Genomic DNA, 15,954 nt, shown 5'->3' with positions numbered 1-15,954 from the left:
TCACTGTTTCCACTGTTTTCATATGGTGTGGTCCACTTTCGCTTTGAATATGCTTAAATTTTGGAGTTTATACCTGAAATTTTCTTTAAAAATGTATGGACAGCGTGGATAAACTACATATATTCACTGTGGGCCTAACAGAGTTTAATTGGTACGATAAAAGCGTATTGAGTGATTATTAAATATAATATTTCTTGCCACACACAGCTATATCCGGGGCCGTGTGGGTTCACATGACTATTAAATATAATATTTCTTGCCACACACAACTGTATCCAGGGCTGTGTGGGTTCACATGACTATTAAATATAATATTTCTTGCCTATACAACGCATTAAGTCGATTAGATGATCCCTTGGTTGTCCCACATGGTATTGGTTATCTTTTAAGAGATTACCAATCTATTTCATCTACTCGAATTATTTAATTGTTCACTCAATGGGACTTTGATTCAAATATGCAGGAAAATATTACGTTATCGACGCCGGATATGCACATTCACTCGGTTTTCTGACTCCATACCGGGACGTTCGATACCACTTACAAGAGTATCGAATCGGGAGAACACTACCAACATGAAGGAGTTGTTTAATTACCGACACGCACAGTTGCGCAATGCAATTGAGCGTTGTTTTGTGTTATGAAAGGCAGATTCCCCATCTTGAAGACCGCCATGCAGTATGAATTCCACACACAGGTCCAAATTATGATATCCTGCTGTGTCTTACATAATTTCATACGTACCGGACCAGAATCTCAAGAAGAGATGTAATACGCTGGAATATCTGTTGCTGATGGGGAGAGTAACCCAACATCCCACGAGGTATCAACAAACGACGAGCGACAATGGTTACTGCGAGCATCTCAGCATGAAAAGGATGCTTGGATTCGCGCGCGCAATGATATTCCAACCAGAATGTGGGCGGATGCGTAGCAAAATAGTAGGAGTAGATAATTGCTCATTATATGTTACAAATTCCGTAACTTGCCGTTATTTACTTTCACAAAACGTTGCGTACCTGACAATGGAATTGGGATCTTTCAACTTCTGACTAGATAGATTCATTATATGGAGATACCAAAAGATGATTTTGCTAATCATTCTTTTAAAATAGTTGACATTCTTATGATTGTGGTTGACATTTGCAAATCATCATATGTACTTGATATTCAGGTGGTATGGCAGACCGGGTGTTTAATGATCCATCGACACCAACACATTCACCGGTCAAGACACCAGTGGTGCCTACACGATCTTCCACATGCACGAAGACAGTGAAATCCCTGGCCGAGCCTGCATCAGAGGCTCCGAGCCCTAAAAATAAAATGGACTTCTGATACAACTGCTCATTGTACGACTGCAATCTCACCCGCGTGCAGAAAGACTTCGCGAGAAATAGATTGAGAGAATGGATGATTTTGCAGTTATTGTCGGTTTAGACCAGGCAACAGGACGTTATGTCCACGGCAGTAGGAGTATAGCTGCATCAGCATCATCATCTCGTCTTCAACGAGAACTCAATAATACATGGAGAGAGTTGGATGATGATATCGACGATACAATTGACTTGTCAGATGATTTTGTTACAAACTCCACAGGAACCATCCCATTCTCGTCAGACAGTTCTTTGATGGGATAACACAGCTCACGTAGTACTCTCACTCACACAGCTGATTCCAATGCTACTCAAAGTAGGAGCACATGAAGGAAACGATCGCGCCTTTCTCGTCCTTGTGAACTATTTGGGGCCTCTCTGCAGACCGTCGCCGATTCAATACTGAAATTTGGCCTTGGAAAGTCAGTGAATCGCACTTCTAAAGTACTTGATGTACTAGAAGAGGTCCAGGGATTGACCAACTCAAAGTTTTTTTAGGTTGGTCAGCTCTTGAGTAAGGACAAGGGGCTGACATCATTCTTTGTGAGTCTGCGACCTGAGCGCCGCATTGACTGGTTGAAGAAAATACTCCATGACTACTTTGGTGATCGAGGTGTCGGATCCATTTGAGGATTTAATATATTTGGTTATGTTTTCTTGCTTGTTAGTTGTTGGCATGTAATAACTTTGATTTACTTGATCTGGTACTTGGCTTTTTCTTTTTTTTTTAGATTTATTTTTTTAGACTGACAAATATGATGGTATATCCATAGTATATTAAAATATGACTTTTGCGATGGTGACAACTTTTATATAATTAACATCTTTTATATAATTTCACATGAAGTAAATTGGTAAGTTTATTTTCTTAAGACAAATAAGACCATACAATCTGCTTGCTTGGAAGGGTACGTACCGACAACTGGATTTTGTTTTCATTTACTAAGTCTATTTGTACTTTACAATACTCTACTCGATAGGACAATATTGCATGTAAACTTCGTTTGCGAATTTCTATTTTAAGATATGAATCTCATGTCAATAACGTCTATGTCATTGTAGATGGGAAATGAGAAGTATTACGTCGTCTTGGTGGGACGTAGGCCTGGAATATACATGTGTTGGGACGACGCGAGGTTGGAGGTGGAGGGATTTAGTGGAGCAAGACACCGCGCATTCAGGAACTGGAAAGAGGCAGTTGCATGCTGGGACGGTCACTTCAATAAGGCATGTGCACCGTTGAGACCTTGCACGGATTCTTATGCAGTTCAGTTTACTATATTTTCTGATAAGCTGGACATCCGCCATTCTTCGTCATTGTCCATCCGACAGACGATACAAATGGCACAGGCGACGCCGGCCATTATTTCTAGGGCCGTGTCGATCGATGATCTTCCTCGAACAGACGGAGAGATATTCTGTGCTCTTCTAGTTGCCGTCCGTGTCCTTTTTCTTGCCTTCCTTGTTATTTTTAAATTCTATCCCAACACGAATGATTGTATATCTTTATATGTCACTTGTTTCTTTTCCTCTCATTTTCCCACATAACTTATGTTTGACATTGTCTTTTACTTCTTATGTTTTCATATATCTCTATTTTCGACTACCATACACCTGTTGGGATCTATCTATATCACACCTCTGTCACCTGATGTGGTCCATGCGGATACACGGCTATGTTCTATGGTGATAGTGATATTGATTGAATAAACTAGGTATTAAAGGCACTGATGAGACATACCTCATGTGGGCCCCACACAATTTTATAACCCTTGCAATGTATGGGCATGTCCAAAAATCATGTGGACCACGTTACGGGAAACAGTGTTGAATGAGTGTTGACCTTTAAAAACACCGGTGGGGTCCACATGCAGTTAATATTCATTGATATCTGTGTTTTATATCTCCATCTGGGCCTGTATGGCCTAATGAACAGATTTGATGTGAAATTATCTGGTAAAATACGATGGCATTGCGGCTATATCTTAATGTGGTGTGGTCCATCTGAGATAAATCGCGCCTCCAATTTTTGGGACAACGGTGTAAGATGATATGTCAAAATGGATGAAGGGCATGGATGAAACACATACATATGGTGGGTCCCACATATCACTGACCACCAGACACGGGGCTGGTGGCAGGGGGAGTAGCCAGTCCTTTCTCGCGTGAATGAGGTTATAACCGTCCCTTTCTGAGTAACGTTGGCACAAGTATATAATCCCATGCCCAACCAAACGCACTCTGTCCATGCAATCCCATCCCGTTCGCCCGCCCAAACATGGCACTAGCTGGGCCGCTGGATATAGTAATCCAGTGGGATTGCATGTAATTCACTGACAAACTCATTTATGACATTGAAAGCCGTGCAATACACCCTAATACAACCCACTCCCACCAAATCTACCCGTCCAAACACGCCCTTAAAGTAAGAGTTAAAGGAAGCGGATTGGTTGGTGTACCACACACCAGCTATGTAGCTGCTGTAGGTACATGACGTGCAAAGAGGAGCACTGACGCTCCTCGAGCTCCGAGTTGTACGAACGGTTCAAAGGAGATCAAAGTTACATGCCCCCAACAGTGATGTATTTATTATATCTACACTGGTCATTTCTTTTTAGAGATCATTTTAGAGTATTATCCAAAAAATGAATCATATCCAAAGATCATTTGGACCACACCACAAATAACATTGGAGATAATGACTTTCACATTAAAAAATTTGTAGGGCCCACCATAACGTTTACTTTCCATCCAATCTATTTATAAGGTCACAAAGACTTGAATGAAGGGGAAAAACAAATTTCATATTGATCCAAAACTTCTGTAACCCAAAAAAGGGTTTCAATGGTAGACGTTCAATCCCCCGCTGCGTTTTGCAGTGTGGTCGACTTGATAGGTAGATCTATCTTATTTTTGGTCTCAAGCCTTAAGACGCTCACCAAATGGATGGATGGTTTGGATATAACGCATACCCCGTGATCAGACCTATGGAACTTGCTTACGCCAATTAAGCAGCTATATAGCTGGTGTGAGGTACACCAGCCAATCCGCTTCCAGAGTTAAAATGAGGGAGATCCCACGCTCAACTGGACCACACTAGATAGTGAGCTTGGGTTGCACTAAATGCATGAAACATTAAATGCAAATTGCATTAAACGCAAGAATAATCTCTTCACCTGAGTGTCTGATCCTTCTTAATTTTGAGCTCATTCTTTGAATTGATGTAACCAAATGAATGGATGGCGTGGATAAACAAACATCACCACACTATGTTCGTACTATGCGGTGCAAGAAAAGTTGTGAGCCCACCATAATGTATGCGTTTTGCAGACTCAACTTGTTCAATTTGGCAGCTCATTTTAGGGCACTAGTGAAAGCTTGAAGTACATCTAACATCATTTTAAGAGTTGCATGTGTAACATGTATGTCACTAGGCTATTAATTAATTGGGCACATAGTCTAAATAATTAGAGTATCAATTACATCACTATAATTACTTTAATACGATGATTTGCAGCGTCCAAACTTTTTTCATGTAAATCAATGATTAAAAATCATTGGTTAGTCACCCAAATATGATCTTATGCTTGTGGTCCATCCGAGACTTAGAATTTCACCATTTTCAGGCAAAGTATATATTTCAATTGACTTATTTACAACCATTGTGTCAAACGTTATCCCATGTAAACTAATTGGAGATATTAAAGTTAATTTAATAATTAAATTCAAACCCCTATAAGTATATTAGGCATAACCAGTTATAGATTACACTATTAGAAGTTTTTAATGGTGGGCGTGCTTGTTATAGATTACACTATTAGAAGTTTTTAATGGTGGGCGTACAAGCACCCCTGTTTCTTGTGGTGTGGTCCTCTTGAAATTTGGATCTGTCTCAATTTTAGGGTCATGAGGTAAAATGATCTCAAAAGGTAAATAGATTCACATAAAAACAAATACAGCATCGTGGGCCAACAGGGTTGTCCTTAAGCTACATTAGACAATCCAATTCCATACTTACAGGGGCGCCGGGTGGGTCCTAGAAAGCCTGAACCGTGGGCATCATTACCACCATTACTTCTGTGACGTGGTCCACTTAAGCCTTTTATCTACCTCCTTTTGGGCTCATGCCCTAAAATTAGCAAAGTTGAAAAGACCGCGTGGATAAAACAGGCCTTACAGAGCGAGCGGCTGCCAGGAATCGGTACTGGAATGACGCAATCCACGGCTTCCAGCCAGCCTGATTTTTAGGATTAAGACACATGAACTGTGGGACCACATTATGAACGTCCCGGATCCTATACACGCATGCGATTAAGCACTTTGTGGGGAGTTTTTATCGTTTTAGATCTTGAAGATAGGGGCGCATGTGAGCTCAGATGGCGATTTCTGTTTGGATTTTATGATCTGTAAAAGGTCAAAGGGCGACTCGCAGTGTTTTGATTCTTTCGGAAAAGCAACCGAGGTCGAAATTACACCGGAATTTCGGAGGCGGATTGCGTGGACTGACCCAACTAGTGGTGTGTTGACGTGATAAAGTTTTGTTACCCCACTATAGTATATGTGCTTCATCTATACCGTCCATCCATTATGTGAGATTATTTAAAGGCATTAACCCAAAAATAAATAGATCCAAATTTCAAGTGGACCACACAGCAGAAAGTAGTGGGGATTGATTGCCTATTATTGAAAACCTTTTGGGGCTACACAAGTTTTGGATTAAGTTGATATTTGTGTTTTCTCTTCATAAGATGTGTGTGACTTTATAAATATATTGGATGGAAAATAAACATCATGGCATTAGGAAGGTTTCAGCCGTAGGTGTCATTTTTTTCACTGCTTCTTTTATGTTGTGATCAGTTTGAGGATTGTATCTGACTCAATTTTGGCATCATTTTCTAAAATGATGTCCAAAAATTAATGAACGGTGTGGATATAAGGTGAACCCCACATACTTTTGCATTGTAAACACACCACCGAAGTCGTTGGCACGTGGCACACCACCAAATCCGCTTCTAAAATGTCTGCTCGAGGAATTGCTAACGCGATTTGCGCCCGCGTGGACGGCTTGGTTTGGCACATGTGTCGGTCAGTCGCACGAATGAGATTAGGCCACCTGTCAGGTGATGACCGCGAGCGGATTAGGTGAGAATCCGGCCTCACGCAAGGCGGTGTGGCCCTTACCGGGGGGCCACCTTTATGTATGTAATATGCATCCATGCCGTCCATCCGTTTTTCCATATCACTTTAGGGCATGATACAAAAATTAAGAGAATCCAATAATCAAGTACACCATACCAAAAGAAACGGTGGTGATTAACCGCCCCACCATTTGAACCTTCTTAGGGCGCGACTTAATATTTCCTTAGTATTTATTTACCATACGATTGATAAGGTCACGTAAGTCTGGATGAAGGGACAAAAAAGTATAAGCTTGATCTAAAACTTTTGTGTCTTATTAATGGCCAATCAACACTGTTTCTTATGATATGGTCCACCAGACAATGGGATCTGCTTCAGGTTTCAGATAATGTGGAAAAATGATAGGGAAAAACGGATGAACAGTATGGATATAAAATTCATACATCAAAGTGGGCCCCACGGTAACTCCTAACACGTCTCGTGAAGACCACCGCGGCAGTAGCAGAAATTTATGCAGTTTCCACTAATTAGATTGGTTACGAAAGGCACCCAGGTGCATCGCTCAGGTGGTAGACTGAGTGAAAGATACCTCGTTTCAACACCGAGGTCTAACAAGTTACCAAAAAAGAAAAACGGGATGCTTCTTCTTCTAAATATGTGTGCCACATTGGCATGTGTGCCGCCGATGCATGGGGATTTTGTGCCACGGATGACGTGGATGGACGCGGATTCGGTGTTATCCTAGCCTGTCCGTGCTCGGCTAAGGCACGGGGTTCTTACGTGATATATGTGTTTTATCTCTACTCTCCATTCATTTTTTATATCATTTTAAGGTATAATTTAAAACAAAAAAAATAAATGAGGCAGATCAAAGACTCAGACACCAACCATTAAAAAGTTTAAGGGATGTTTGGCGCTTGACATTAGGAAGGATTTGGTCGAATGAGATTAAAAAAATATAATTATTACCTATGATATAACATGGGATAATCTTAATTCCATGCTATCTTTGTAATACCGTAGGATTATCCTTTGGTTTACTATACATTGAATAGATATACCCATAGTCATTTGAAACTATTGATAATAACACATGTGTTATATACAAATGATTCATCTATTTTGTAACCTCATTTTATAGTATGAGCCTAAAAATGAGGCAAATCCAAAACTTATGTGGCTCCAAAGAAGTTTTCAACCATAAGTGTTTAATCCCTGCAGCTTTCTGTGATGGAGACCTACCTGATTTTTTTGGCATATGCTCTAAAATGATCTCAAAAAATGGATGAATGGTGTGGATATAGCCCGCACATTATAGTAAGACCTACACAACTTGCTAACAATGAGTGGAATTGGCATGGACCAAGTGCAATTCCATCCAATCAAATTCCAAGCTTTTTCATTCTTCCCAAACATTAAAAATGGGCAGAGGACCAAATGCAATTCCATCCCACCTAATCCCATATCTAAAACCATGCGCCAAACGCTGTAGAGACGTTTTGGACGAAGTGGTATTTGTGTTTTCTCTTCATCTAAGAATGCGTTGGATTTGGAGGGCAAATAACATCACCGTAGGGCCTACGAGGGTTTCAATGGTTGACATCCATATCACTGCCGCTGCATATGGTGTGGTTTAGTTGAGCTTTTAGTCTGTTTCATATTTGGACCGATAACCTAAAGTTAGGGGCGTCAATGGGCTACGCTTGGGACTGCCAAAATCAAATTTTTAAATAAGCCCCATATAGAACAGTATAAAATCACGGCTGACAGGGTGACACCAACCCCATGCAAGGCCCATTTACAGCCCTACTTAAAATGATATAGAAAAATGGACGGACAGTGTGTATAAAACCTATATACATCACCGTCGGCCCCTCGTAGTCCGTGTTGAGCATACTGGCGAGAACAGATTGGCTACTCCCTTGCCATCAGCCCCGTGGCCAATGTCTGTGGGCCCCACCATAATGTATGTGTTTCATCCATTCCGTTGATCCATTTCTACGGATCATTTTAGGAATTATCCCAAAAACCAGAGGAATATAAATCTCAGTGGACCACACCATAGGATAACAATAATGATTGGATATCCACCATTAAAATCCTCCTAAGGCCCACTGTACTATTTATTTGACATTCAATCTGTTGATTAGGTCATACAGACCCCGATGAAGGGAAAAAACAAATATCAGCTTGATACAAAACTTTTATGGCCCCCAAAAAGTTTTTAATGGTCCACATTCATTCAACACTGTTTCCTGTAATGTGGTCGACTTGAGATCGGGATATACATCATTTTTGGTCTCATTACATAAAATGATCTATAAAAATAGATGGACGGCATGGATGAAACAAATACATCATGGTTGGGTCCATAGAGCACCGACCACCAACCTTTGGCTGGTGGCAGGGGAGTAGCCAATCCGTTTCCAGCAGTGGCCAGTGTAGTACTCAATTGCACGCACCACTCAACTGGATGGTGTGTTGATGTTGTAAAGTTTTGGAGGCTCCACCGTAATGTATGTGGTATATCCTGCAATTCATCCATTTTATGATATCATTTTAGGGCATGAGCTCAAAAATAAGGCAGATGCAAAGCTCAAGTGAATGACGTCACTGAAGGTAGTGGGGATTGAACCGCCTCCATTGTAAAATCCTTGGAAGCCAATGAAGTTTTGGATCAAGTTGATATTAGTGTTTTCCCTTCATCCAAGTTTGTGTGACCTTATGAATAGGTTGTATGACAAATAAACATCACCGTCGGCGTCAACAGTGAGGGTTATTATCCCCACTGCTTTCTGTGGTGTGATCCACTTGAGCTTTAGATCTACCTTTTTTTAGGCTCATGCCCTGAAATGACTTCGCAAAATGGATAGACAATGTAGGTATGACACATACATTAAGGTGGGGCCCATGGTCTTTGCCACATCAACACACCACTGGGCTAGGCCATCCGCATTCCACATTGGCATACTTGTGTCAAATGCGACCACGATGGATCCTTGAATATAGGTTCCACGGTGATGTATGTGTCTTATATCCAAGTTGTCCATATGTCTCACCAAATCATTTTATGGCATGAGCCTAAACATGTAGCGGATCCAAATCTCCGGTGGACTACTCTTAAGACCTAAAAATTACATATTTATCCTCTATATTGCATCTTTTTTTCTTCTTCTTCTTTTTGTGCATTTAAACACTAAATGGTTTAATTAGATTGAATTTTTTGTGTGCATGAGAATTTAGAAGTCAAAGAGAAATATGTGTTTAAATTGGAGAATTAAAACCTAAATAAGTGAAAATTGAAGAATTGAGGAATGAATTATCAAAGATGAGGATTTGAAGTGATGAAGAACCAAGAAAACAAGTACCAAAAAAAGAAAAGTGAAGATTGAAATGTATTAAAGAAATTGAAGAATTTTAGCAACTTTTGATTGACCTACCAGAGCTTTGATTCAATCAACATATCACCGATCGGACTCGATTGATTAAGAATACATATAGAGAAAATTCGAATTATGCATAAAACTTGTTGGACAAATTTTACCACATTCTATTCGATCTAAGGATGAATTCAATCAATTGATAATGTAACGAATTTTTGAGAAAAAGTTGATAGACTGTTTTGGACGTTTTTGATGCGATCATCGGTTGGAATTTCATCAATCGATGGGCTTTGATGGGTGTCCGATCAATCGAAGATATTAATAGATAATGGCGACAAGTGCGTAAGTTTGTAAATTTTCAAGTCAGTGTGAAGTTGTGGATCTCCTATCTATTTAAGGAAGTGTTTTACACATTTATAAGCTTACCTTAGGGCTTTGAGAGAGAGAGAGAGAGAGAGAGAGAGAGAGAGAGGGCTAGGACGGAGCAGTGACAATGTCTTCTTGCTATTATTTCTTGGTCAGTTCTAATATTTTTTTAGTTTTTCGGTTTTAGATATATTTATGTTCAACTGATCTCTTAACTAAGGCTAAGGGGTGAAATTTTTAGTTAGTTTATAATGTTTTAGTTTATTTGATTCAATATCATAGTTTGAATGACGATAGTAGATTGAATTGAATTGACTTTATGTTAAAAATTTATAAGTTGTTTATTCCTTGATCCGTTGTGAGCTCTGTGTACATTAGATGCTTTGAATTTGTAATTTCTTAGCTTGATTAGAGAATGTATTACTCTATAAAATTCACTGATCTATTATAGACTCTGGACACATTAGATGCTTTAGATTCCTTGTGATCAATGACCGAGTGCTTCATGAGAGAACCGTTCAATTAAATTCATATCTTATTAGTGAATTATATATGGATTAACTGTTTGATCTTTCGATGGGAATGGATCCTTATTGGATTTTAGTTGAGTTATTGAAGTTGAATTGATAAACTAAGCGTTATAAATTGATTGGAAGTGGATAATTGGATCATTAGTTACTTTTAATTATTATTTTTATCCTAATTATCCGCTGGATTCCTAAATCTAATATTAAAATTAGCATAGTTCTAGTTGTGTTCTTTCCAATCCCTGTGAATTGATCACAGATTCATTAAGTTATTATTACATTGCAGGTACTTGGGATTGAGAACAAACATGCTACAGGAAACAATGATATTTGACCGTTAAAAACTTTTTATGAGTCACAAAACTTTTAAATCAAACTAATATTTGTGTGGTCCATTCATCCAAGTCTATGTGACCTTAGCAAAAGATGGATGTCAAATAAACATTCTCCTGGCCGCTAAGAAGTTTTTAGTGGTGGGCATTCAATCACCATTGTTTCCTATGATATAGTCCACCTAAGATATGGATCTATTGTATTTTTGGGCTCATCCCCTAAAATGATCTGGCAAAACATATGAATGACACGGATATAAGACATGTTATAATGGGCCCCACGGTTAGATCCACCAAAGCCATGCAATGAGCATTGAAGAGTGGGTCAAATCTCACACATGCTTACCACAACAGCATGAGTGTCATGGGTCACCTCATAACATTGTGTGTATATAGGGTCACCACTTGGGTTGGGATCAAATCGAGCTTGATTGACCCAACCTTGATTGTCAAGGTCCTCGGATCATGTTCGGTTTTTAAAAAATGCCAAACAATTTAAAATCCAATTGGGTACAAGTCAATCAAATTTAGGTCAACTTACATTGGATCGAAAATAATCACATGAATTTGGGTCGGCTAGGGTCATGTTGGGTACAGAGGAATTTAGTCTAAGTCCCAGTTGGGGACTTGGGTTTAAAAGCCGAGTGGTTGGATCGTGGGTTTAGAGGTCTTGAGCTTGAGTTAGGTTTCGATTGAACCCACCCAAGTTGCACCCCTAGTGTCATAAGAAGTTAGAAACAAGCAGTCAGATTAGAAAACTACTAATGGTTTTTCTTCACCCGTGCATTTGTTTTCATAGCTATGGCTCACTTGATTAGTGAACTGATTTGATTCTTAAGCTAGGGCATCAACGCGGTGTGATTGATGGATAAATTAGAACTCATAGGTATGAGTGTCATGCGAGTGGATATGGTTCACACACGTGTGAGTTCAAGTAAGTGTTAAGAACCTGCCAGTTGGCATCAAATCAAACCGTGTAGATGCCCTAGCTCAAGAATCAAGTCAAATCACTAATCAAGTGAGCCATAGCTATGAAAACAAATGCACGGGTGAAGACCCGGGACTCACCCAAGACGGTGCAGCCCTTACTGTGGGGCCCACCTTGATGCATGTTTTCTATATCCATGCGATCCATCCATTTTTCCATATTATTCTACAGCATTAGCATGAAAATTAAGCAGATCCAATTATCAGGTGGTACACCCTACCATTAAAAACTTCTTAGTGAGCACCTTAATGTTTCCGTAGTGTTTATTTGCCATCCAATATGTTGATAAGGTTATATAAGACTGGATGAAGGGAAGAAAAAAAACAAATATCAGCTTGATCCAAAACTTTTGTGGCCCATTAATGGTCAATCACCATTGTTTCCTGTGGTATATGGTCTACCTTATAATTGGATCTACTTTATTCTTTTATTTCTGGATAATGCCTTAAAATGATACGAAAAATTTGACTAACAGGTTGGAAAGAGAATACACACGTCAAGGTTGGCACCACGGTGAGGGCCGCACCGTCTTGGGTGAGTCAGGGGTCTCACCTAGTCTGCTCTCAAATCAAACATGGGTGACCAGGTTTCATGAGTCTTGAGCTTAGGTTTGGTATGCCTTGGAATTCAAATCACAATTACATTAAAAACAAGGTGATTCCAAATCTCCATTTGTGTTTGTTTGAAATGCACTGGAATTCAAATCTTCTAATTGAGAGCTTATATTTTGGAGGATACTGGAACTCTTTATATTTATGAGGACTCAGATTTATTTAACTAAATTAGCTTTCATATTACAATTAATATATTGCTGTCATAAGCCCATTAAACCATATACTTCGGCGAAATTTTTTTTTTAAAAAAAAACAAAAGAAGAAGGAAATTATGAGCCTTGGGTGGGCCACAAATGCAAGGATCATGCACAAACAAGCAACTCACCAATGTTTTTTTAAATATCCAGTTAAATGTATAACATTTGGATGGCTTGGATCCCATTAATGTGATTTTATTGTTACAAACAATGATTGGATTGTTTTGAGGCATCATCAACATTTCATGTGTCTACTGGATTAGTAGCCTAACAACACTTTTGTTACATGTGTGGATCTACTACCCTTAAAAATGAGGTGAAAAAGGCATTTCTTTTTTACTTACACCCGAATCTCAGCATTTTCCTCAAATTTCAAAACACACTAAAAATGTAGATTTGAAATACCTTTGATTCCTTTTACCACCAAATCCAAGGTTGCCAAAATGCAAAAAGCAGCTATTTGAACTTGATATATACCCATTTACCACCAAATCCAAAGTGCTAAACTAGGTGTAAGGCTTTTGGCATATTGGTTAAGTACCTAATGTTTTTGTCAATATCAACCACTAATTACACTTTTAGTTTGAAAAGTGGTGCAATTTCTTAGTGTAGTAAGAAACAAGAACAATAACATTGTTGTCAACAGAAGAACAATATTGAACAACAATAATTGCAAGACAAGTTTATAAGGGAGGATGATGAAAATGCCGATTGCCTATAATAATCATCCATTATGATAATTTAAAGTGTGATTTATCTTTTAGTGAATATGGTACTTCATACCGGAGAAATCACATTAGAGTGCACCACCACTAAACTGAGAGAAAGCGCAATCTTGTGCTCATATTCATTAAAGAGTAGCTCGTTGGTACCTTCATGAAAATTATCCCTAGCTAAGATAAATCTTCTTTCTTTCACTTAATAATTTCTCTGCATGGTTTAAGAGATCAATTTTTATTTTTTTTTGGCCTTAATTAAGAACTTCCTTAAGAGTTTACCACTCTAATAAAAAAAAAAAATCTTAAAAAGATTATTAGCTCCTCAAAAATTGAAAAAGATTGTAAGTTAGAATCAATGCTTTACATTTTGAAACATGCATCACTTGGTAAATAGGGTTAATCTAGTTTTTCCAAATTGAAAAATTCAGTTAAAATAAGTATTCATGGGCCTTTTTATTTTTATTTTTATTTTACACAGGCACTCACACCTAAAGCTAGGCATCAAGTCAAGTTGGACTGAATTAGGGTAGACCCGATTTGATCCAGTCTTGAAAAAAACCTAAGCCGAACTTGCCCTGACTCGGTATCAAGTCCATCATGCCTTACCTGATTCGAGTCCAGGTCTAGCCTGAACTAATCCGAATCGAGTCCGACCTGATCACAAGTACCAAGTCAAATCGAGTTGGCCCCGAGTCAGGTGCAATGGGTATTGTTGAGGGTCAAATATTGCATATCATTCCCCATTTATATCTTGGTTTTATGAACATGATAATGTTTAATGTTCTATTTTACTCATGTTTGTTTTGCGAGGTGAATTTAAGAACTTGGATTGAAAAGGGTGCTAAAAGCATGGATTTGGTCCTCAAGAATCACCAAGGCAAGGGATAGATCTTAGGAGACCAAGATTAAAGAATTCATATATCAAAGATCCAAGAAAACCAAGTGACGAATGAAGAGAATCAAATATTTGAAGTGAAGAAAATGAATCCTAAAATTGTCCTGAAAACAATCATATTCTTGAAATTGTCCTGTAGAAGCATATTCTTAAATTTGGGTCATTTTGTGAAATTGCGTAAACTGAAATCTATTTTGAAAAATTGCATAAATTTGAGGCAGTTTCCAGAGTTTTCCAACTAGGTGTGAAAGTTGGAGTTCCACAACTATAAATAGGACTCCCTATGATGTTCCTAAGCATCTTCTAGAGTTTAAGGAGTGGAGCAAAAGCGTGAAGAAACCGTCGCCAAGAGTTTTTCTTCATTTTCCTTAGTTATTTTTATGCTTTTCTTAAGAGATTTTAGTTCAATCATATCTATGGTTGGCTAAACCTCTTAGCCAGAGCTAAGAGGTGAAGCTTGTAGCTTGACGTGATGTTTTCTATTGCTTTTGATTCATGTTTATGTTGAACTCTCTTTGATTCTAGTTTGATTCTTAAGGAATACTTTCAGTTTTTAATAGTTTATTGTGACTCAAATTACAGTAGATCTACAATAGCTTTGAGTATCTTCTTTTCATGTATTGAGATTGTGAAATTAAGAAATCATGTTGTTCACCATCGTCTCACGGGCATGGTTGGGTGACGGAATCCTTTCTAATCTTCATGATTCTCCTATGTTTGGTTATGAGATTGGTATATCATGTTGTTTACTATTGTCTCCTAGGCATAATTTTGTAATGCAATCACTTTCAGTTTTCACACCTCTCATCCATTGAGAATTAGGTCAAAAGAAGTTCAAATTTGGTTTTACTGAGATATCTTCCAATTGGATAAGATGAGACTCTAATTCCAGTTGTGTCCTTGAATCAAGCATAGATTTCCCTAATCTTTACAAGTGGATCCTTGGAAACCCTAGTTACTACCTTTGAATTTGTTAGTTTTAATCACTTTAATTATAATTACCCTCTCAATTAATTTAGATTTAGATTCACATCTTCTTCTAGTTCTAGTTCTAGTTACTTTCAGAATACACACAAGATTAGTCCCCGTGGATTCGACCTCGGTCTCACCAAGATTATTACTAAATCGCGACCCTACACTTGGGGTTATGAACAGGTATCCATGGGCTAAAATCAGAACTCAAAACCTAGGTGCACCTCCAGAATTGCAGCCTCCCCATCAGCTACACGGTGTTTCAAATCTGAAGCATCAAATACACACACACACATAACTTGGGTTTCATATCAAGTCGAGTTAGTACAGAGTTGGATTTCGGGTCGAGTTAATGGGTGATCAAAACTTGACTGGGTTTGAGTTTGGATCGGATGAAGTCTACTCGGGTCAGATCGACAAACCCACTCGGTTCGGATCGAGTTGAG

The sequence above is a fragment of the Magnolia sinica genome, chromosome 4 (assembly GCF_029962835.1).
Source record: "Magnolia sinica isolate HGM2019 chromosome 4, MsV1, whole genome shotgun sequence".
NCBI lineage: Eukaryota > Viridiplantae > Streptophyta > Magnoliopsida > Magnoliales > Magnoliaceae > Magnolia > Magnolia sinica.
This window is presented reverse-complemented; position numbering follows the sequence as displayed.